At 37.6% G+C, this 24,504-nt stretch overlaps 1 protein-coding gene across 12 annotated transcripts in view; it reads right to left on the reverse strand.

Moving 5' to 3' along the window:
* The window catches only part of LOC150104068 (USP6 N-terminal-like protein), a 615,889-nt gene that overhangs the window by 281,451 nt on the left and 309,934 nt on the right, over positions 1 to 24,504 (reverse strand). The window contains exon 1 of one of the 12 annotated variants that reach the window (XM_090397267.1): positions 23,086 to 23,181. The exons of 10 other annotated variants lie outside the window; for them this stretch is intronic. The gene's annotated coding sequence lies outside the window, so the exon portion shown is untranslated. Of the gene's footprint in view, positions 1 to 22,827; positions 22,930 to 23,085; positions 23,182 to 24,504 lie in introns of those variants that run through there. One more of the 12 variants, XM_090397266.1, reaches the window with a different exon arrangement.

Consider the following 24,504-nt stretch of genomic DNA (forward strand, 5'->3'; position numbering starts at 1 on the left):
AGGTTTGCACACCATTCTGCAACCTCTCACTTTGTCTGCTACAGAAATCTTATACCCCATCATCCATTTACCTGCAATTGTTTAATGTGCTGCTCTGTGTGCATGTCTGATTTCTTACCCATCTATACTGATGGTTCAAGAACTAACACCTCTGTTGGCTGTGCTGCTGTGTTTCCTGACAATCTCAAATCAGATCCCACCAGACTGCAGTAATTATACAGCAGAGTTCCATGCCATTCAGCTTGCACTTGTGCATATAAAAGAAAACTGTTACCAAAAGTTTATAATTTATACAGACTCATTGAGCACTTTAAAGGCTATCTCCTCTCCTATGTATAATACACATCCAGTACTTCATGAGGTGCTACACCTGCTTCATAGAATGAAAATCCTTAATTTCGATGTTCAGTTCTGCTGGATTCCCAGCCACATCGGAATCAAAAGAAATGAGGCTGCAGATGCAGCTGCTAAATCAGCCCATACCTTCTCCACATACTGTTTAACAGTTCCATATACAGACAACTTATAAGATCAAAGTTAATTGCTCAGTGGGAGTTAACATGGCAAGAGGCATCAACAAACAAATTATAACATTAATTTGGTTTGTTGACAGTTCCATATACAGACTACAGACAACTTATAAGATCAAAGCTAATTGCTCAGTGGGAGTTAACATGGCAAGAGGCATCAACAAACAAATTATAACATTAAACCTGAAATTAAACACTGGCATTCTAGTCAACGTACAAAGAGAAGGGAGGAGGTTGTCCTTGCTAGGCTCTGCACAGGTCAGAGTCACCTTGTGCATTCTCATTTACTGAGAGCTGATGACCCTCCCATATGTGAAAAATGCAATACACATCTCACTATTCATCATATTCTAGTAGACTGTCAAAAATTTACACGAGAGAGGAATGAAATTTTCACCTATATAACCAAGCCATATACACTCAGGGAAATGCTAGCAGACTCAGGGAAATTGCATGATGTTTTTAATATTTTAGAAAGAATTAATTTGTACAAACACATAAATTTGTTTATATGTAAATATTTTTTTGCTTAACTTTTATACATACATATTATTCATTAGTTTAAATCTGACCAATTATGTATTACCATAGGCCTTGATCTTGTATGTTTGTTTCACCCTGCTGTAATTTTGTTAATATGTACATACCATAATGTTAAACTTAAATTTTATGCATCAATGCTATATAATAATTCCTTTCCGACTCTTTAAGTATTAGTATAATAATAATAATTATTATTATTATTATTCAGGCCTCCATGGAGTCAAAAGACTCATTGTGGGAGGTCCATCCTAAGAACATAAAGTCTGTCAAGACTCATCAAGGGGGGGTCTCTCCCCCCCAAGAAACACAAAGTCTATCATACCACTTCTTAAACTCATTCACCGTTCTCGCTCTCACCACTCCATCAGGCAATGCATTCCACGGTTCAACCACCCTCCATGCAAAGAAACCACTCCTCACCTTCCTGCTCACAGTTTCTTTTCAACTTCCAGGGATGGCCTCGTCATCACTCCTTCCCGCTGTTCAACCAAGCGAAAGAACTCCCCAGTGTCAACCCTGTAACCACCTCTCAACACTTTAAAAGTCTCAATCATACACCTCTCCTTCTTCTATCCACCAAACTCTGCAGTCCACATTCCCTCAAAGGATCCTCATAACCAAAATTGTACAGACCTGAAACCATCTTTATCATCCGTCTTTGTACCCTTTCCACAGTTAATTTATCCCCTTCAAATCCTGGGAACCAAATCTGAGAACAATAGTCTAAGTGTGGTCTGATCAGACTTATACAACGGAATGATAACCCTTTTATTTCTGCAGGTCAGTGTCCTCATAACTGCAGCAATTCTCTGTGTTACCTTCACCACTTTTGCAATATGTCCCCTAAATTTCAGGTTTCTATCAATCATCAACCCCAGATCTCTTGTCTCCCCTACTTCCTCCAGTATAACTCTTCCCATAGAGTATGCAGCATCCCACTAATGTTTCCCAAACCTCAAGACCTTACATTTTGCTGCATTAAACTGACACCCCCACTCATTTGCCCACCTATCTAGCTTATTCAAATCCTCTGGCAGGGCTACCACATCTGCACTATTACTAATAATCCTACCCAGCTTCGCATCATCTGCAAACAACTGAATATCCTCTTGCAATCCACTAGCAATGTCATTGATATAAAGATTAAACAATATAGGTCCTCGTACTGAGCCCTGTGGGATCCCACTTGTAACCATCTGCCTCCTTGAAACTGCTCCACCATACACAACTCTCTGATACCTATCAGACAGCCAATCCCAAATCCAGTTGACCAATCTGACATCCAGACCCATGTGCTGCAACTTAAATATCAGCTTATCATGTGGCACCCTGTCAAATGCCTTCGCTAAGTCTAAGAAAATTGCAGTATATGCCTTTCCCTCATCTAATGTTCTTGTAACTTTATTATAAAAGGCTAGCATATTGCTAAAACAAGCACACCCTTTCACAAATCCATGTTGACTCTCACAGATAACATTACCCTAATCTGTCCAATGCTGTACACAGTCCCTCACTACTTTCTCCAAGATCTTAACTACTGATGATACACAAACTGGCCTATAATTAGACACTTCCAGTCTGTTACCACCCTTATGCAATGGCACTATCTTACCTTCCTTCCATTCCCTGGGCACCTTTCCCGTTGCCAGACTTTCATTGAAAAGCCAGGTTAAAGGCACCGTCTTCCCTAGCACATTCTCTCAAAACTCGAGGTGAAATACCATCCAGTCCCAAAGCTTTACTGACATCCAGAGTACTCAGTATCTGAAACACACACTCCTCCTGTATCTCTAAACCACGAACCAGCCCAATCCCTCTAGCATTAAAACTGACTCCTCTAGGATGGAACACTCCAATAAAGTGTTCATTGAACAATTCCACTATGTCCTCTGCATCAGTCACTCTATTTCCATTTTTATCCCACAATATCATTCTTCCACAGTCATTTCTCCTCTTACTGGCCACATAGCTAAAAAATTCCCTAGGATTTTCTTTGGATCTTAGGGAGAATCTCCTCTCACATTAGGGTTTCGCTTTCCTTACCACACTAGTCACTCTTCTGGCCTGTGTATTATATTCTTCATGCATCTTCTCTTCACCTGTCTCCTTATATCTCTTCGGTAGCCTCTTTTTTGCATGCAATTCCTGTTTAATATTGTTTGTCATCCATTTTACTCCAAATTGTGTCCTCTTCTTCACTCGTGGTATACAACTTACCATTGCTGCTAACAAATATTCTTCCACAATTTCCCACGCATTAATGATATCCCGGCCTTCCAATTCCTCCCTCCATGAAACTTCCCGAAGTTGATGTCTAAGACTATTATAATCACCTGCTTTATAATTCCACATAAGTTCCCGTCTCTTTGATACACCTGCATGTCTATTCATTTTCCAAGTCAAAACCATATGGTCACTCTCTCCAACTGGTGGGAGAGATGTCATCTCAGTTATTATCAACTCGTCTGATGCTATAACCAAATCCAAAACTCTTGAACCTCTTGTTCCCTCTATTACATGTTGCCTAAGACATTTGTCCCTCAAGAATCCTAGAAATTCCATTCCCCTATTGCTACATGCATCTTCCTCTCTCCAATTTATACTACTATAGTTAAAATCTCCCATAACAATCATTCTTCTTGAACTTGCCAAACTTAACTGTCTGAACATCTCCTGGTCCCCATTCTCTGTGTTCCTGGGTCTGTAGCAACACCCCACTAAATATCCTGTCTTGCCTACCTCTACCTCACACCACATGCTTTCAAAATCATTTGTCTCACTTCCTTCCAAAGCCTCCACTCTTAGAGGACATAGGTCGTCACTTATCATAAGCAGTACCCCACCACCACGCTTTCCCCTCCTATCCTGCCGAAAAATGCTGTACCCAGCGACTTCTATTGCTGTTATTATATCCTCTTCTGTCAACCACGTCTCAGTGATCCCAATAATATTTGGCCAGGCTGATGCTATCTGCGCCATCAATTGCTCCCTCTTATTCCAGATACTCGTCCCATTAGTATAAAGCATATAAATGCCATTGTTTCTATATCCAGCATTATCCCCTCTAGACTCCACTGGGCTCAATGTTACCTGATGTCGTCTCTCTTCTCCCAAGTATCCATTCCCACAAGAGGCCACCCCTGCTATCATCCTCCCTAGGACACACTGACTCGTTCAGAACAGCAATCTCTCCGGATGCCTACGTCCTTCCTCATTCAAACGTAAGCAGTCTCTCGCATACAATTCCTCTCTTTCCTCAAACGCACTCCAAACATCCACATATATCAGTCCTCTCTTGTCACACATTCTAGCTATTATGTCATTCAATATTACTGCTCTTCTGCTCAGCTCGCCATTATCATACCAAGACAACACGCACACTATTTTTCCTCTCTCTGTCTTCTTCCGTACAGCCTTGAGCAAAAATCTCATATCTCTCGCTGCCTGACTTACATTACCACTCATGTCATTTGTTCCTACCATCACAATCATCTCATCCACCTTTTCACCTCTCTTAATTGCCATAGCTGCCCTTTCAATTGTTCCTTCTGGCAAACACTCCTAATGCATCCTATCTTGAACACCACGGATCATTGAGTCGCCATACATTAAACCTCTTACCATTCCCTCTCTCCTATTGTTTCCATTCTCTCCTCTTCTTTCATTCCCATAGGTCTCTCTCATTCCCCCTCTCCTACTGTTTCCATTTTCTCCACTTCTAGCTCTTCCATATCCCTCTCTCATTCTGTCTCTCCTACTGTTTCCATCCTCTCGTCTTCTAGCATTCCCATACCCCTCTCTCATTCCATCTCTCCTACCGTTTCCATTATCTCCTCTTCTAGCACTTCCATATCTCTCTCTCATTCCGTCTCTCCTACTGTTTCCATCCTCTCGTCTGCTAGCACCCCCATACCTCTCACTTATTCCCTCTCTTCTACTGTTTCCTTTCTCTCTTTTTCTAACACTTCCAAAATTCTCTCTCTCCCCTACTCTGATTCACCTTGCATTTATTTCTTCCATTCTCCTAATCTTATCTTTCATACTTCTGCTCTCATTCACAAGACATTCCACCTCCTCTTTCAGCTCATCTATCTCCCTCTGCAGGTCAGTCACTCTTAATCTAAATTCACTCTCCCAAACAAAACCATCTCTTAAACATTCACAGTCACCCACACCTTCCACGCTATCAACTATTATTTTCTCATTCATATATATTTTTTTTTCATTCTCTCCTATTACACTACTTGTCTTCCTACATTCATTCCCCGTTCCTGGAGCATCAAGGTCAGATGGTGATATTTCTAATGCACTTATTTCCTCCAATTGCCTGCATTTTGTGCACATATGCTCTCCGCTTTCTTTCACAAGCCATATATCCAATTCCGAGCCGCATACATGCCGCAAGTACTGCATGACACAAAGTCCCTTATGATATTGCTTATAATAGAGTTCTTAAATGGTGGAGGACTTGGCGATATGCCACTTGCGTTTGTTTGTTGTAATCTAACTAGATGTAGACATTGCTTTCCTTGACTTGTTTTGTATATACATATTTTAACCTATAGTTATCTATTTATGTATTGCTGAAATCTCTGCAGTAATTTTGTTTATATGTAGATACTGCAACACTTAACATACATTTTGTGTATACATCTTATTTACTACTTTATTTTTCGAATAACCATGTAGTGCTATAGGACATCTTACCTACTTGTGTACTTTCTAGTAATTCTGTGTTATACTACATTGATAAATTTAATTTTCATCCGTGCATTTGTATATTGAAAGTTTATTTTTCACTTGGTTAGAATATAATAAATTTAGTTTAATCCTTTATCCAAGTGTGAGCAAACAAAATTTGCGCCTGAAAGTATCTTCAGGACTGGGGTAAGGTGGTGCAACACCAGGGCGACTCCTTGCAAAGGTGGAGAAAGCTACTATCACTGCTATCTCAGTATCTCCCATAATGCAAAACACATCTCCTTGCAGATATGTCTAATGTTATGCATTAAGGGAAGGGCCACTACCCAGACTAGTTTCGACCTTTATTGAGGTCTCTTCAGTGGGAGCCAGGCCCAAGTGGAGATACCAGCCAGAAGCGTTAGCAAGGTCATCTCTACCTATAGGAGTTGCCAAATGGTGTGCCACCTTTTTAATAAATTACTCTGGATTTAGAGAAAGATGTTGAGGGCGCAAACTTTGTTTGCTCACACTTAGATAAAGAATTAAACTATATTTATTATATGCATTGTAATAATCCCTTTTTGCCTATTTGTACTGCTATAAAGGCATCTATTATAATTTTACATATATGTAGATACTGCATTTCCTGGCTTAGTGCTTCATATATTATGTATTAACTTTTATTGTTAACTATTTTAGCACTACAGTAATAACCTCTGACCTTGTGTGTTGCTGTGCCCTCTGCAGCAGTTCTGTTTACCTAGAAATGCTGCTTTGTGAAACTAGATTCGTGTACAGACATTGTTTACAATTTTCTGTAAATGCTAATGTTGTAACCTTTAGTATGGCACAGTATGACCTTTGTAGTTTTTGTGCCAAATAAACTATAAACCAAACCAAACCATCAGTATCAAATCCTATAAAATCCCTTTAATAACTTATATGCTTCTCTCATATCTCCTCTCTTATGCCTATCAGATAGTTTTTGGAGCCCAAAGATCTTCAAGCTTTCTTTACAAGAAACATTCCACATACCTTCAACAACCTTTGTCACTCGCCTATGGATCCTCTCCACCATTTCTTCATCACCAAGGAATCCAGATGACCAGATTTGTGTGCAATAGTCCACACGTGTGGTCTTCTAAATGCCTTATAAAAGTGGAACAATAACTTCCCTATTCCCTGCTTGCAGTTCAGTTCATTAATATAGTACACAGAATTATTATAATTATTACGGGTAACTCCAAGGAGTCCTTAGACTCATTGAGGGAGGCCCTAAACATGTCTGGAACAACTATTCAGCATCCACACAGTATCTATCATACTTTGCTTTGAACTCACTCACAGTCATGTCACCCACAACAGACACTGGCAGCTTATTCCACTCATTCATCACTCTCCAAGCAAAAAATCTAGTTCTAACACCCTTGCTAACCACACTCTTGCCCAGTTTCCATGGATGGCCCCTAGTTTTCTCACCGCCAGACCTGTTCTGAAAAATTTCCTCTGAATTAATCTTGTAAAAACCCTTCAGTAATTTGAATGTCTCAATCATATCACCCCTCTTCCAGCTATCAACCAATTTCTGCAACCCACAGATCTTCAACCTATTCTCGTAAGGTTCATTCCATAGACCTATCATCTTGGTCACTTGCCTCTGGATCGTCTCTACCTCCTCCCCATCAAGAAGAAAGCCTAGCACCCAAATTTGGGCACAGTAGCCAAGATGTGGTCTTATCAAGGCTTGATAAAGAGGAAGAATAACTTGCTTGTTTCTGCTCATCAAAGTATTCTTCAGTAACCAAGTGATCTGATGAGCTGATTTAGCCAGTTTTGCAATGTGCCGCCTAAACTTCAACTCCCTGTCCACCAACACTCCTTAATCCCTGGACTCATCAATCTCCTAGAGTACAGTTCCACCAATTTGGTATACTGCTGCTATTCTTTTCACCCCAAAATGCATAACCTTACACTTTGCCACATTAAACTGACATCCATTCTCCTTAGCCCAGTCTTCCAATCTATCCAAATCATCATGCAAAATTTTGACATCATGTAGATTCACTATTGCTCTACCCAATTTTGCATTATTATTATTATTACCACCCCAAGACCTCATGGAGTCAAAGACTCAACTGGGAGGTCCTTTTATCACACACACAGCTCATCATACCGTGTTTTAAACACATTCAAACTCTTTGCAGACACTACATTCTCAGGCAAGGCATTCCAATCATTCACAACTCTGCACGGAAAAAACCTGCCTCTCACTCCCCTACTCACACCCTCTTTATACAGTTTCCAGGGATGACCTCTGGTTCTCCCCTGATCTCCCGCTATTCCCTGTAAAACTTCTCCAGCATTGATCCTATAACAACCCCTTACCAACTTGTAGGTCTCTATCATATCTCTCCTCTTACTCCTGTCCACTAGATTCTGCAAATTACATCTTCTCAATCTTTCCTCATACTTGAATAGGACTAAGGTAGTTCCAGAGGTCAGGAACTACCTTAGTCAGTCTCCTTTGGACCCTTTCCAACATCTCTTCATCCTTCTGAAACCCAGTGACCAAATCTGGGCACAATAGTCCATGTGTGGCCTAATCAAAGCCTTATACAACGGAACAAGAATCTCCCAACTTCTACACATCAGTGTCCTCTGCATCATTCCCAGAAGCCTTCGTGTTGTCTTTCACAATTTTGGCAATGTGTCCACTAAATTTTAGATACTTATCCACTATCACCCCAAGATCTCTTATTTCCACTACCTCCAACAATATATTCTCATCAAGCATAAATTCTGCATCTCATCTTTGTTTTCGAAACTTTAAAACCTTACATTTTGCAACATTGAACTCACATCCCCATTTCCGTGCCCAATCACTCAATCTATTCAAGTCTTCCTGTAAGGCCACAACATCTTCATTACTCTTTATGGTTCATCCTAACTTTGCTTTATCTGCAAACAACTGAATATCTCCATCCAAATCTTCACCTATATCATTAAAATACAAGTGAAACAGCAATGGACCTAAAACAGACCCATTAGGCACTCCACTAGTGACTTTCCTTTTCCTGGATATCGCTCCCCCATACACAACTTGTTGATACCTATCAGATAGCCAGTCTCCATCCAATGCACCAATCTAATATCCAACCCCATCTGCTCTAGTTTGACTGTCAACTTATCACGAGGTACTTTATCAAAAGCCTTTGCGAAATCGAAATATATTGCTGTGTATCCTTTTCCTCTGTCCAAGGAAGCAGTCACTTTATTGTAATAAGTAAGTAGATTACTAAAACAGGACCTCCCTTTAGCAAATCCATGCTGCCCATCAAAAATAATACCATTGTTATCAACCCAACTCTGGATTCTAGTTTTCACAAGCTTCTCCAACAACTTAACACCACAACACCTGACAACAGATAGGCTTATAGTTTGATGCTTGAGTTCAATCACCTCCTTTATGAAGTGGCACAATTTTGCCCTCCTTCCACTCCTTACGAACTTGATGTGCAAGACTCATATTAAAAAAATATGTCAAGGCACATGTCGACTTCCTGGCATATTCTTTCAGAATACGTGGTGATATATTATCTAGTCCCACAGCCTTATTAACATCTAGCTTACTTAACTCCCCATACACTTCTTGCTCACCTACAGTCAATCTCTCCTCCCCATCATCAACTGCTCTCAATCCCTCCACGAAGTCACATTCACAAGATTGAAAGATCTTTATGAACTGCTCATTAAGTATCTCCACCATACATTCTGCATCAGCTGTCTTTATACCATTTTCTCCAATCAATGTCATCCTACCATAATTATTCTTTCTTTTGCTGGCTACATATCGAAAGAAGTCCTTAGGATTCTTTTTGCCAACTGCATTAGCCAACTGCTGTTCATACCTCTCTTTAGCTACCCTCACCAACCAAGTCACCCTTCTTGCTTGGTTTTTGTAGACCTCATGGAATTGGCTATTTCCACTTCTCTTATGCTGCCTCCACAATGCCCTTTTTCTCTATATCACATGCTTAATCTCTTTATTCATCCATCTCACACCCATCTTATTTAACCTTCTCACCCTTAGAATACATTTAGACATTGCATCTACTAAACAGTTTTTGAAAATCCCCCAAGCTGCATTGATCTCTTTACCAGCTAACTTCTCATTCCACGCTACACCCGCAAGCTGTCTCCTTGAGCTCTTCATAATCACCCCTGTTATGTACCTACCCTATGTATGTTGTATATTCTTTAACTATATAACCGTTATATCTTTATCTACTCTTGTTTGTTATATATACCCTACACACTCATACAAATTTCCCATTCTTTAAGCAAGCTAAATTTAGGCCGCTCTTAAGTTTAGTCACGTGTACTTTAACTTATGATTAGGGCTTTGTCCAAGTATGGGATGCTGCCATTAAACATATCCTCTGAGACAGTTCACCTGATACTGACAAATTTATTTTTTAACTGCACCAGCCAATACTAAGGATAGACGAGACTCTTCACCAAGATGGCTCTCTCAGAGTGATACACTAATAAACTTCCAACAATAAAATAAACTAATTCCTGTTCTCTTTATCTTTGCATGCAGTCGTGGCTCTAAATATCAAATTATACTCGTAGGTCCCTGCCACTAGGTTTGGTAGTAATCTTATGAGTGGCTATTTGAATTCATATAACAAGCTGGACTCGGGCAAATGCTATGAAACATATTTATTAAATCAGAAATTTATACATGAGAAAATATGAATGCATGGTTAACTATATCGCGTTGCTAGCAAGATCTCAATTTCAATATTAACATTACAATACAAGAACAAATTACTTGGACCACTTCTATATATAACTTAACAAACTTCTAGCTTATGTAGCCTATCTTTCAACACTCATGTGGTCACTAGTTATATCTCACAACATATCACAATCATTTCTTATACAAATCCCTTCTAGGGAGACATTTCTCAAACAGGGACAGGTCAATGCCAAAATAGGGATAGTTCCTAAAGTTCTTTAATATGTCCATTACACAATATATCCTAATGAATTCACACACAAATCTTCAATTAGAAATCAGAATATGATAATCTACATTACTGTTCCTGGAATGATTTTCAGTTCTTTCTTCAGTCTTGTCTGGACATCAAGGCTCCTTTAAGGTCTACAATTCTCTGGGTTACATACGATAGCAGCACAGCCAGATTCTCCGAACTGGAATGGCGATGTGCCGCTCAGGACTTTCATCAGTATCGCAGGCACACATCTGGATTACCGTTGCACGATATAGCATAGCTATCATGATCTGAAAACTACCCCTAGCTCGCACGCTGCAGCAGACGACTCATAACTTCTACGGCCAGCCTAGATTCTTCTCCGCTGGCAGAGACCGAGAGCCAACGTCCACGAGGTCAGGAAACAGGAACCAAAAAGCCCCGTGTGGTGGTGGAGGTGGGGGGGGGGAATTGGCGTTTATATTACCCGCTTCAATCTCGGAGATTTGCGCATTTTGCCACGTTGTTTATTGCGCTACGTGCGCTCCTCCACGTGCACATGGTGTGTTTTCCTACAAAGCGTTCTAGTTTCCTTTTCGTATAACTTCACTTTCCCTCTGGCCATACGTTATTCTGGACGGCTAAAGTATGACCCTTGGACCTTAGCTTATACACCTTGCTTTTTTATACTACATGAAATGGGATACTTTACATAAATTAATACTTAAATAAATTTACTATTAGACCTCCTACAAAACAGGTAAAGCCTCACATATTATTCATATTAAATTATTTCTTCACTTCTATCTTTCTGTTATTTATATATATATACTGGCCATACGTTATTCTGGACGGCTAAAGTGTGACCCTTGGACCTTAGCTTATACACCTTGCTTTTTTATACTACATGAAATGGGATACTTTACATAAATTAATACTTAAATAAATTTACTATTAGACCTCCTACAAAACAGGTAAAGCCTCACATATTATTCATATTAAATTATTTCTTCACTTCTATCTTTCTGTTATTTATATATATATACACAGCGTTCATTGTCAAAACACGACATTCTCTACCTACAATCAAAGATCAGTTGTTCCTGAATAATTTAATGTTATGTCCCATTTATATTTAGATTATTCAGGACACAACACCCCCCCCTTGGAGTTCCATATATACCCTTTTCTCACAGAGGTCCTCGCACTGCTGGCAACCACCAAGGTAATCACCTCATGGTCACGCTCACCAATTGGTGAATGATTTTACACCTCATTTATAATTACATCCTCTGATGAGATGACCAAATCCAAGACCCTCAACCTCGTGTGCTCTCTGTTACATACTGTCTGAGGTAGTTATCCCTCAAAAACTCAAGAAACTCATTTTCTTTACTTCCAGTTGCTATCTCATCATTCCAGTCTATATTGCCATAATTAAAATCACCCATAATGATCACCCTTTTCTTATTTACTTGGCTAATTTGATTGTACATTTCATTATCACCACCACCACCACCATCCACATTACCTGGTCTATAACAACATCCCACCAAGTATTTGATTCCATTCACCTCTATCTCACACCATACTGCCTCAAAATCACTGGCACTATTTCCCTCTTGCATCTCCACTTTATATGGACATAACTCTTTCTGTATCATCAATAGCACTCCCCCTCCCTTTTTACCAATTCTGTCCTCATGAAACACATCATACCCTTCCATCTCTATTCCTGTCAGGATGTCATCCTCTTCCAACCATGTCTCACTTATTGAGTGAACAGATGCAATTAGTGCAACCATTTCATCTGCCTTGTTTCTTATTCTTCTAGCATTTGTATACAAACACAACATCTCATTTCTGGATCTACAGCTTGTTCCACTGATACTACCACTCACTCGATGTGATCTCTCCATGCTCGATTGGGGCCATTTCCCTTTCTGCTTCTTCATTTTAAAACCCTTTTCAATTCCAACTGTTTCCTCTTGATCCCTGGTCATTCCATTCCTTTCCTACCTACACATGCTCACCTCCTCTTGGAACATCCACCTTTCTCATGTTGTTATTCATGAACAAATTAAACAGCAGTGATCCAAGCACAGAACCCTGCGGCACACCACTAGTCACAGGCCTTCTTTTGGACTCTAACTCCTGAATAAACTACTCTCTGATATCTCTCCATCAACCATCCTCCTATCCATCTCAACAACCCTATATCCATCCCCAAATGCCACAGTTTACTGATTTGAATTCCATGTGGTATCCTGTCAAAGGCCTTAGCAAGGTCCAGCAGTATCACTGTAAACCCAATTACCCTTATACAGTTCAGCCATCACTGTGTTATAAAACAGTGAGCAAGTTACTGAGGCATGATCTACCCTTCACATGCTGTCTCCCATAGAGTATCCCATTATCATCTATCCATTCAATATTTTTCTCTTGACTACTTTCTCCAAAACCTTAACAAAACAACGACTCCTGATCAGTCAGTAATTTGCAACAGCAGTCTTGGAGCCTCCTTTATGCAATGGAACTATTTTCCCATCCTTCCATCCCCTCGGGACTAACCCAGACCTGAGACTCAAATTAAACAAAACAGACAAGGGCACTGACAATTCTTTTGCCACTTCACGTATGACCCGAGCTAGTATACCATCCAATTCCACAGATATATTCACATTAAGGTTCTGTAATATACTATTCACCTCCATTTCATTCACCTCAATTCCTGTATAAGCTATTGGATCCTTCATTCCTGCAATATCACCACCTGGATGATATACTCTTGCAAAGTGCTCGCTCAGTAATTCCACTATTTCAACTGATTCAGTTACATCGCTACTATTGGCATTCCTTAAAATCATTCTGCCATATACATTTTTTTTTTTTTACTTGCAGCATATCGAAAAAACTGTTTGAGATTCTCTTTAGCTTGTGCTGCTAATTTCCTTTCATAATCTGCTTTTGCTTTTCTTACCACACTAGTTACCCTTCTGGCCTGAGGTTTATACTTTTTGTGTGCCTGCAGGTCACCTTTCTCCTTAAATTCCTTCCACAGTTGTTTCTTTCTTCGTAGCTCAAACTTAATGGTGTTAATCATCCATTTAACTCCCACTTGATTTACTATCCAGACTCTAGGTATGCAGTCAGCCATTACCTCCTGCAAAAGCTCCTTAACCACTTCCCATTCACTATCAACATCCAGCCCTTGCAGTTTTACATGCCACAACACTTCCAGGCCAATTCCACATGTACCCTGCCTTAATTGAAAATTCCACACATTTAGCCACCTCCCAGGTCAAGCCCTTATGATCACTCTCACCAACTGGTGGCAACGTAGTCATATTCATTACAGTCAAATTCTCAGATGCAATTACTAGGTCAAGCACTCTCGAATCCCTAGTATATTCCATCACATGCTGTCTCAGGTAGTTATCCTTCAGTAACTGCATAAAATCCATTTCCTTCCTCCCATGTGTCCTCTCCTCCTTCCAATCAATGTTACTTAGTTGAAATTCCCCATAATAATTACCCTCTTCCGCTCATTGAGTCTATTTGCCTATGCATACTATCTCCATCACATGGTTTATAGCAGCACCCAACTGTATATTTTGTTCTGCTAGCCTCGATCTCACACCAAATAGCATCAAATGTGCTCTTTTCACTATCCTGCAGTTCAACTTCTATTCTCCTTGGCTGCAGTTCATCAGCTATCATCAATAACACCCCCCCCATTCTTTTCTCCCTGTCCCTCCTGAACACACTATACCCTTATACGTGTGGATAGGCTTATGTGTTCATCAGACATGTTGTAATAGATTTAACAGTATTGATATGAACACAGATGGATAAGAAAATAAAAATTCTATCCACCTAAAAAGTATTTTAGAAAACCACACCTCAAATAGTTCAGATATAATGGTGAGTTTTGATATCACCTCATTATTCACTAATGTACCACTGATTGAAACACTTAACTTACTAAATTCACTATTTCCCCCAGATATATTTCAGCTATTTAAATTCACAGTACAGGCAGGTTATTTTACATGGAAAAAAAAAATATATAAACAATTAGATGGGACAGCTATGGGTTTGTCCCTTTCTCCCCCATTAGCCAACTTCTACACAGGACATCTGGAAAAAACTAGCTATCAACACAGCCACTCTCAAACCTAGTCTCTGGCTACGCTATGTTGATGATGTGTTTGCTATTTGGTCACATGGCCCAGACACATTGAATACATTTTTAGTGCATCTAAATAGCCAGCACCCTAAAATCCACTTTACAATGGAACTAGGAGCCAATGACTGTCTGTCCTTCCTGGACACACTGATCACATGTCTTCCAGAAGGTTCCTCATCATTTTCAGTTTATAGAAAACTCACACATACAGGGAGATACTTACACAAACAATTACACCATCACCCTTCTCAACAATATGGTATCTTAAAAACACTAACCCACAGAGATAGAGCAATCTGTTCCAATGACATTGCTCTCACTGCTGAACTTTCTCACCTACATCACACCTTCTTAACCAATGGTTATAATCCCCATAAGATGCTAAATGCTACCCAAAAATCCCCTCTATCTACCACAGAAGACTACAACAAAACTATCACCATCCCATACATTAAAGGCACATCTGAAAAGAGATCTAGGGTGCTTAACAAACACCAACTACGTACAGTATTTAAACCTTATGTAAAATTAGCAACTCTCATCTGTTCACCTAAGGACAAATGCACTCCTTTATCACATCCAGGAGTCTATGAAGTGCCCTGTTCTTGCCATCAAGCCTACTATGGACAGACAGGAAGAACTGTGGACATCTGCCTCAGTAAACACAAAAAATATCTGAAACTTTCACTATGGCAAGTCAGGTCTGGCAGACCATGTTTTGGATACCCCTGCACACAGGATCAATTGGAAAGAAACAAAAGTAATGCACAGAAGCCTCTACAAGTCAGAGAGGTTGTTCCTGGAATAAACAGAAGCCTTAAAACATACTCCAAACCTTAACAAGTATGGCTGTATAAATCTACCAAAGGTTTGGGAGACAGTCATCCTAAGACCAAATTAATATTTATTACTTTTATTTTATTTAATTTTTTTTTCAAACTTTATAAGACTATTATTTGGACTACTATTTCAAAACTTTGAACTATTTTAGTTCAAAGTTTTGAACTAAAATAGTTTTAGTTCTTTTTTTTTTTTTTAACCTAGATGGTGCCCTATTAGGGCTTTAGTCTTATGTTGCACACTGCAATTACTTATACTAGCCCTACTGTTACACCGGATTGTGGTTGTCTTGCATCTGTAACAAACTTTGTGTTGTGCGCTCTGAAGATGCTGGATATAATACCAGTGAAATATTAGCTTTTACGTTAATAAATAGTTATTTTCTTATCCATCTGTGTTCATATCAATACCGTTAAATCTATTACAACACTATACCCTTCACATTCTATCCCACTAGCTATATCATCTTCTGTCAGCTATGTCTCACTAATGCCAATAACCTGTGGCCGGGAAGAGCCAATCAAGGCCAAAAATGTTTCCTTCTTGTTCCTAATACTCCTGGCATTAGTATACATGAAATGCAGTGATCCCTTTGTCCCACCTCTATCTTGATGCGTTATTCTAAATATCCCATTCCCATTTTTTGTCCTTAGTACTGGCTCGGGTACATTATATACATTCTTACACTCAACTGTCTCACTCATGTCCGCATATCCACTCCCCCTCCACTCCTTGGTAGTTCTAGTTTCCCTGGTTCTGCACATCCATTTTCACTTCATTCAGCAACACTTTTTCCAGTCTCCGCACACCAAATCCATTCAGATGCAAACTGCAGAATGTGATCACATCCTCCCGAAGTGCATCGTCTTACACTTAGCCACGTTAAACTGACAGCCATTTACCTTAGCCCATACCACCAGCATATTCAAGCATATCTGCATCACTTTCATTGACTATTGCTCTTCCCAATTTTGCATCAACAGCAAATAAATGGATATTTCCTGTCAAATTATTTCTAATATCATTAACGTACAAATTAAACAACATAGGACCAAGTAGTACTGAGCCCCAAAGATTATAATTCAGTTTCTAATTCATTCTTCAAAGATTTAGGTAACTCTTTGTCATCGATACAAAATTCTGTCCTGTTAACAAAAAAAAACTTTCATTTGCATTTTTTTTTTTTAAATCAAAGCATAGCATTCATATTTTTCTATCATAAAATTCATTAGCAACTGCTAATAAAAAAAAGAAGAAAAGTTTAAGAATATCGAACACATTAATTTCCTTATACTATCAACAACTTTTGGTTGACCATAATTATGCTATACCTTATGTTACCTAACCAGATAACAGTGGGCATAGCTGAAGTTCAAAGGGCATATTGCAAAAGTTGGAAAGATAACTAATTGGATGTTGAAATGATTATCTCTCTTTATACAGCTATGTTTCTGCCACATCTTGACTATGATACACAGATTTAGTCCCTAGGTTACAGTGTTCAGAGATGAGTGACCAAGCTGGTGAGAGGTCTGTGAAATGCTCTCTATAAAGATAGGCTGAAGATGAGTGGGCTGCAAAGTTTAGCTAATAGGTGGAAAAGAGGGGACATGATAGAAACTTATAACATATTGAAAGTTTTATAAGTTTCACACAAGGAAATTTTTCAACAGTTATAAATAGAGAGAGAGAGAACTAGAGATCACTCCTAGAAATTGTGTAAGAAGGTGGTTAGTAAGGCTGTGTGGACTAGATTTTTTGCTTGGCTACTATACACAGATTTAATGAATAGTAATAGAATATATTACTAGAATTAATTGCAAGTACCCTGACAATGAATGAATTTAAAGAGAGGTATGATAGATGTTTTGTGTGTGTGTGTGTATATATATATATATATATAAAGATTAGTGTGGGTCTCCCATGTGATGAGTCTTCTGACTCCATGGAGATACCAACATAATAGTAACCTCTGAGCATAAAAAATGATACTCCCAAACTTGAATCCACATCAAAATTATCATCACTATCTACATTAAATATTGGGTCAAAGTAATGAATTAATATTTCAACCATCTCCTTTTCTTTCCTGGTGTAACAATTTAAAATATCATAAAAATTTAATCATTAACTTCTTTACAAGTAATTAATTCTTCAGCAAAAAATAAAAATAGCACCTGCCAGCTCTTTATTATTAGGCATTATTACAATGTGCAACTGTGGAAATTATATTAATTATAATACAAATTATATTCCTGTTTAAATCCCATACCCAAGCATAAGCAAACAAAGGTCGTGAATGAAGTATCCTCATGACTAAGCTATATAGGGGCTGTTGACTTCACATCAATTTTGTTAGTATCTCATATTGCAAAATGCATCTCCTTTTGGACATGTGTATTGCTATGTATTATGGGAGGGATAACTACCCAAGTCAGTTCTGACCTTTATTCAGGTCTCTTTGGTGGGAGCTAGACCCAGGAATAATAATAATAATATTATTATTATTACAATGGGTATCTCCATGGAGTCAGAAGACTCATTGTGGGATATTCTATATTGACACACTAGCCATCATTTACACAACATCTATCATACCTGTCACTCATTCATAGATGAAGCACTCACAATTACCTCTGCCAATGCATTGCCCATTCACCCCAAGCAATAAATCTAGTCCTAACATGTGGTGACCCCTCGTTCTCTCCCCTCCTGCAGTCTACCAAATAAAGTCATCAGTGTCAATCCTATAAAACTCCTTTAATAACTTATATACTTCTATCATATCTCCTCTTTTACACCTAACAGCTAGTTTTTGGAGGCCACAGACCTTCAATCTATTCTCATAGGAAGCATTCCACCACAATCTTTGTCAATTTCCTCTCGATCCTTTCCAGCACTTCTTCATCACCAAGGAATCCAAATGAGCAGATCTGTGTACAGCAGCCCAGATGTGACCTTATTAATGCCTTATAAAGTGGAACAATAACTTCCATACCCCTCGTTGTTAGTATGTTCTTCAACAACCATGTAATCTGATGTACTATTTTGGCCACCTTTGCAATATGCCCTCTAAACTTTAATTATTTGTCCATAATCACCCCCCAAGTCTCTGCATCGTCAACTTCCTGCAGTTTAATTCCATCAATATAGTACACAGCATGTGATTTCATCCTCCTAAAGTGCATTACCTTATACTTAAATGGCATGTTAAACTGGCAGCCATTTAACTATGCCCATACCACCATTATATTTTAATTCAAATAAATGGATATTTCCTGTCAAATTATTTCCAATATCATTAGTGTACAAATTAAACAAAAGACGACCAAGCACTGAGCCTTGAGGTACATCACTAGTCACCTGCCTTCTCTTGGACTCAACTTCTCAATAAACTACTTTGATATCTGTTCATCAAACAATCTAATCCAAATCACAAGATTCAGATCCATTTCCATTTGCTCTAATTCATGTAACAGAGTTCCATGTGAAATCCTATTAAATGCTTTTGCAAAATTCAACAGCATCACTGAGTAAGCATTTCCTTTATCCATATAAATTAAAGATACCAAGAAATTATATACTTGGTTTAATCCTTTATCCAAGTGTAAGCAAACAAGTTTGCATCTGAACTATTTTCAGGACTGGGGCAACTAGTATAAAGAAGATAACGACTTCACATTAGTTGCCTTAGTATCCCATAATGCAAAGCACGTCTCCTTGTGGACATGTATAATGATATGCATTATGGGAAGGGTCACTACCCACTGACCTTTATTGAGGTCTCATCAGTGGGAGCCAGACCCAGAGGTGATACTAAGGTTAAAGTAATGCAGAAGTCATATTTTCATATACTTTATTGAGCTCCACTGTTACTTTATTATATTAAGTATATATTAAATAAGTAAATTACTAAACAAGACCAACCCCTCACAAAATCATGTTATTACTTATGAAGTATCATATTTCTGTCCTCCTAGTCATGAAGTCTTATTTTATCAACTTTTCCAAATCTTTAACCACCACTCCTGATATACTGATTGGCCTATATTTTTCTACTTATGTCTTGAAACCTCCTTTATGCAGTGGAATTATTTCCTCCTTGTTCCACTCTATTGGAAACTTTACCAGACCTGAGGCTTCAATTAAACAGTTTGGTCAGAGGAGATGCTAATTCACTTGCACATTCTCATAAAGCATGGGCCAATATGCCATCTTACCCTATGGAAGTGTTTCACATTAAGGTTCTGCAATATATTAAGCACCTCTATTTCTTCCATTTCTAGTCTCTCATCAGTCAGTGACACATCCAGCTTGCAATATCATGAACCAAGATGTAACATCATTGCAAAATGATACTTAGTAACTTAACTATTTGATTTCACAGGCTAATCACCTTTTTCTTTATACTCCCTCCACAACCTTTTCTATACCTGCAACTCCTCCTTGACTATTCATCCATCCTACCTCTACTTGATTTATCCTCCTGACTCAGAGTATACAGTCTAATGCTACTTTCCTTAAACAACCCTTGATAACCTCCATGCACTATCAACATCTCTCCAAATTCTCATGCCATTGCAATGCTGAAAGCTGACTTCTCAGCTTATCATAATCACCAGCTTTGTAATTCCACATATACCCCTTCTTAACAGAATATTCTGAACATCTGACAATCTCCCAAGTCAAGACCAGATGATTACTTTCCCCAAGGAGACAGCGGCAAAATTGGTTATCGATATGTTCTCCAATACTATGACCAGATCTAACACTCTCGAACCTCCTGTCACCTCCAATACATGGTGTCTCAGGTAATTATATCTTAACTGTATAAACTCTATTTCCTTCCTTGCGACCATTCCTTCTCCCAACCAATGTCTCCATAGTTCAAATCCCCCCTAATATCCCCCACTGCAAACTATCTACATTCTTGCTAATACCCCTGGATTGCAGCAGCAATCAATTATATATTCATTCTGTTGATCTCTATCTCACACCAAATAGCCTCAAATGTGCCCTCTGCATGCCTGTTCTTTTGAAGCACTTACTCATTTTGGCTTCAATTCTTTGGCTATCATTAGCAAAGCCTTACCCTATTCTGCCCTGCATAAAATACTGTATCCTTTACATTCATAGTCATAAGGATGATACAGTAATCCCTATGACTATATGAATTCTGAACATTTAGTCAACCACTAGTCTCACTAATTCCTATAAGTTTTGGCCAGGTTGCACTAACTAATGCCAAAAATTCCTCACACTTGTTCTGAATATTCTGGCATCAATATGCCAAAACTCCTTTCATCCCATTACCTCCATGTGCGTGAATTACCCTACTCTGTGCACAATTTACTTTCTAATAACATTTAATCCCACATTCACAGAGATTACTGATTGCAGTACTATTAACAGCTGACTATCACCTGCTTCCCTAGCAAATCCCATTTCCCTGTTTTTTTGACCATTTATTCTATCTTTTATCAATAAATGTTCTAAATGTCATATGTTCAATCTGTTTACGTGCAAATCATCACTCTTAAAAAATTTCCTTTCTTTTATCAATCTCATCCCAGACATTGAAAAAATGAATATTCAGTTTCATTTCTTTACACAAGTTTTGACACAATCTTGTTATCATACCATTTGCTGTAATCACTCCTCTGTACAATTCATCACTGTCAATTCTTGGTAGAACACTCATGATCGCTCTTTGCATTCATGGCTATCTTCAAGTCTTTCAAATCCTGTCTCAGAGAAAATCTTTCACTATCTACATCATTCATTCCCACTACTACAATATTTTCACTCACTCTATCCCTCAGCAACATCACAGCTTCAGTTATATCCCTAATCTTAGACAATGGATAACATGAATATATTTAGATTAAATTGATGTGAAGGTCATAGATTTCCCATACATAAGTAGTAAAACTGTATATCATATTTTTAATATACTTCTGCACCACGTGTATCTGCACTTAGCAAACTAAGTTTAAACATCTGAGCAAATTTTGATGCAATTGTGTATCCTTATACGTATCAACGATATGTTCTGATGAATTAATAAAATTCATCCCATTTGAACCCAATGAGTTCTATTATAGGCATAACTGAAAAAATGTGCTAAGGAAACATATGGTTTTTAGGTAATATATAATGAAAGTTAGTTTCTATCACCTTTGTATCAGCTTTCCTGGATATATAATTCAATCTTGTTTTATAGAAAACAAGCATAAGTAACACAAAGATGACTCTCAAATTTATTTGTACTCTCCTTTTAGTGCTACTAATAATAAAGGTTCTATACTAAAAAGTCAAAAGAAAAGAAGGTAACTGTGGATTTAAAGACTTTTTTCCTTTTGTTTATAAAAGTCTGATTACACTTTTATCATAATTAATTACTTCTTGAAATTTTATTAAACAAAAGGAAAAAAGTCTTGAAATCCACAGTTACCTTCTTTTCTTCTGGATTTAATCGTTTTGTATTAAAAAACTATCAAGTTTGGATTTTTTTCAAGATTTTTTTTTTAATACAAAACGATTAAATCCAGATGTGTGAACATACTGCTACATAATTATGCTTTAGACAAATGGGATAACAGGAATAAATCTGCATTTTTCTTGATGTAGGTCTTAAAAAAAAGTGGGATATTAATAGCTGTAAAAGTCAATATTTTGTAATTAGCAAGAATCTCCCGTTTTAAATAATACTGGATAATTGATTCTAAATTAAAAATACATTAGATGCAATTCACAAAATATCTAATAATTTAACGTTTAATTTTGTGGAATTAATATTGACTTCACCTTAGAGTGAAAGGGCAAACTGATAATGAAATGGATTGTGTGAAATAAATTCGTACTTGAGATTCTTGTATTTAAATAAATGCAAGGATTTGGCATAGTTGTTGTTGTTCGAAAGAGCGAGTTTCCTGTTTTCTCCTCTTTTCAAAAACATTACGGTGCTAACAACAACAAAAAAATCCTTAAAAATGACGGTATATACAACAAACTGAATAAAAGAGTGCGAAACATTACTTACGACAACCACCAAAATTCCGGGGTGCTCGCTAATGCTCACACCAGCTTGATTAGCTTAAAAGTAACCAAAGGAAAAATATAACGAAACAAAAGTAAATTTTCTGCACACCTGTAACGTTTGCGCTAACAATTCTGAAACAGTAACGCCCCAATCGTATCAGTAATACAAACGGCAAATGATTTAGTAAATGAAACGGCTTCTAAAATAATGTCATAGATATTGCACTGTTTCAAATGATATCTTAAGAGCCAATGTTACCTGGTATTTTTTTTTCCCAACTTCCACCAATAAGCAGGAAAAAAATTAACCGTTGACCTTGACAAATGAAAACTTGAAATGTGTAGGTCGATTGCCTAAACAGGATATTTGAAATTAGGACGTTTGTAGTCTAGGAAGAGTATCTTAGTTGTACTGTAATAGAAAATGATTTTTTAAGAAAATTCGTATTTCTTCTGTGCTCCAAATCAGTATCTAGTGTACGGCAGAATTTTATTGCGCTTTTTATGGAAAGCTATGCCTTATACACAGTATAGTACTTTGGAAGAACTGGATTCATAAAAATATTTTCAAATTTTGAATGTATGCTTTATGTATGTTAAGGTTATAACATACAATACACATATCACTGTTTACTTTCCAAGCTTAAAAACGAGGATAATGTCTAAGTTAATTATTTGTAAGCAGCAACCGTATTGGCTACACACACGATAAGTATTAAACATGGCGTCCAATAAACTAATAACAATGAGCTCCATGAAAATCTATCATTTGCCCTAAATCATGTTTGGTATTTATTCTTCAAGTTACTGAAAACTGAAAGTGTAAACTAAGTAACATTACATGGAACTGAACATACAACAATCATTTACTATTTTATTTTTCAAGAGTAGAACTTAGCCTTATTTTTTGAGGGGGGGGGGGAGATAAGAAGAATAGCCACATTGGAAATAACTTGAGCATAAATTCATTAATTTTTTTAAACATAAATTCCCTAAATCGTCTAATAACTTTTATTCATCAAAGGGGGGAGAATCAGTTTTAGCCCTAATTAATTTTTGATTATCGGTTCGGCAGCCAATTATTATTATTATATTTTATTTTACACGAATAAAATAACTTCTTATGTAGTTGAATTCTCAAAACGTTTGCCACCTATTGTGTTTAGTCCTAAGTTATTTATTTTTATTCGTAGCCAGCTGGTTTCGACCTCTTATCAATGCCGAAAGTAGTCTCGCCGCATATTAGAAAAGAAAAAATGTTGAAAATCCAAATAGTATTTTTTGTATACTGATACGCATGTCTCTCTCTCTCTCTCTCTCTTTTTTTTTTAAGTATGCTTGTTTTAAAATGTAGAGATAAATTTTATTACTTATAACGTCTGCAATTGGATAAAATAATATTTTATAATGTTTTGAAATCATAAAATAAATCAATAATTTGTTTAAAAAAATTGGCAAGAAAATTGCGATTTATTCGATTAGCTGAAGGCGGAAAAAATATAGATTTTTGCATACCAAAGAAAAAAGAAGAAATTGAGATTCACGCTAGACACTTAATAGAATCGTGCGTTGCCTCTTTCCTTTTTTTTTTTTTTTTAATTGTTTATTGGATCACAGCACCTTTTATAAGTCTAAAACTTCACCAACCTTGACAGTTTACAACAGTGGGTATCTGGAA

Source organism: Typopeltis vanoorti, chromosome 8, assembly GCF_054136105.1.
Source record: "Typopeltis vanoorti isolate ZY-2024b chromosome 8, IOZ_Tvanoo_1.0, whole genome shotgun sequence".
NCBI lineage: Eukaryota > Metazoa > Arthropoda > Arachnida > Uropygi > Thelyphonidae > Typopeltis > Typopeltis vanoorti.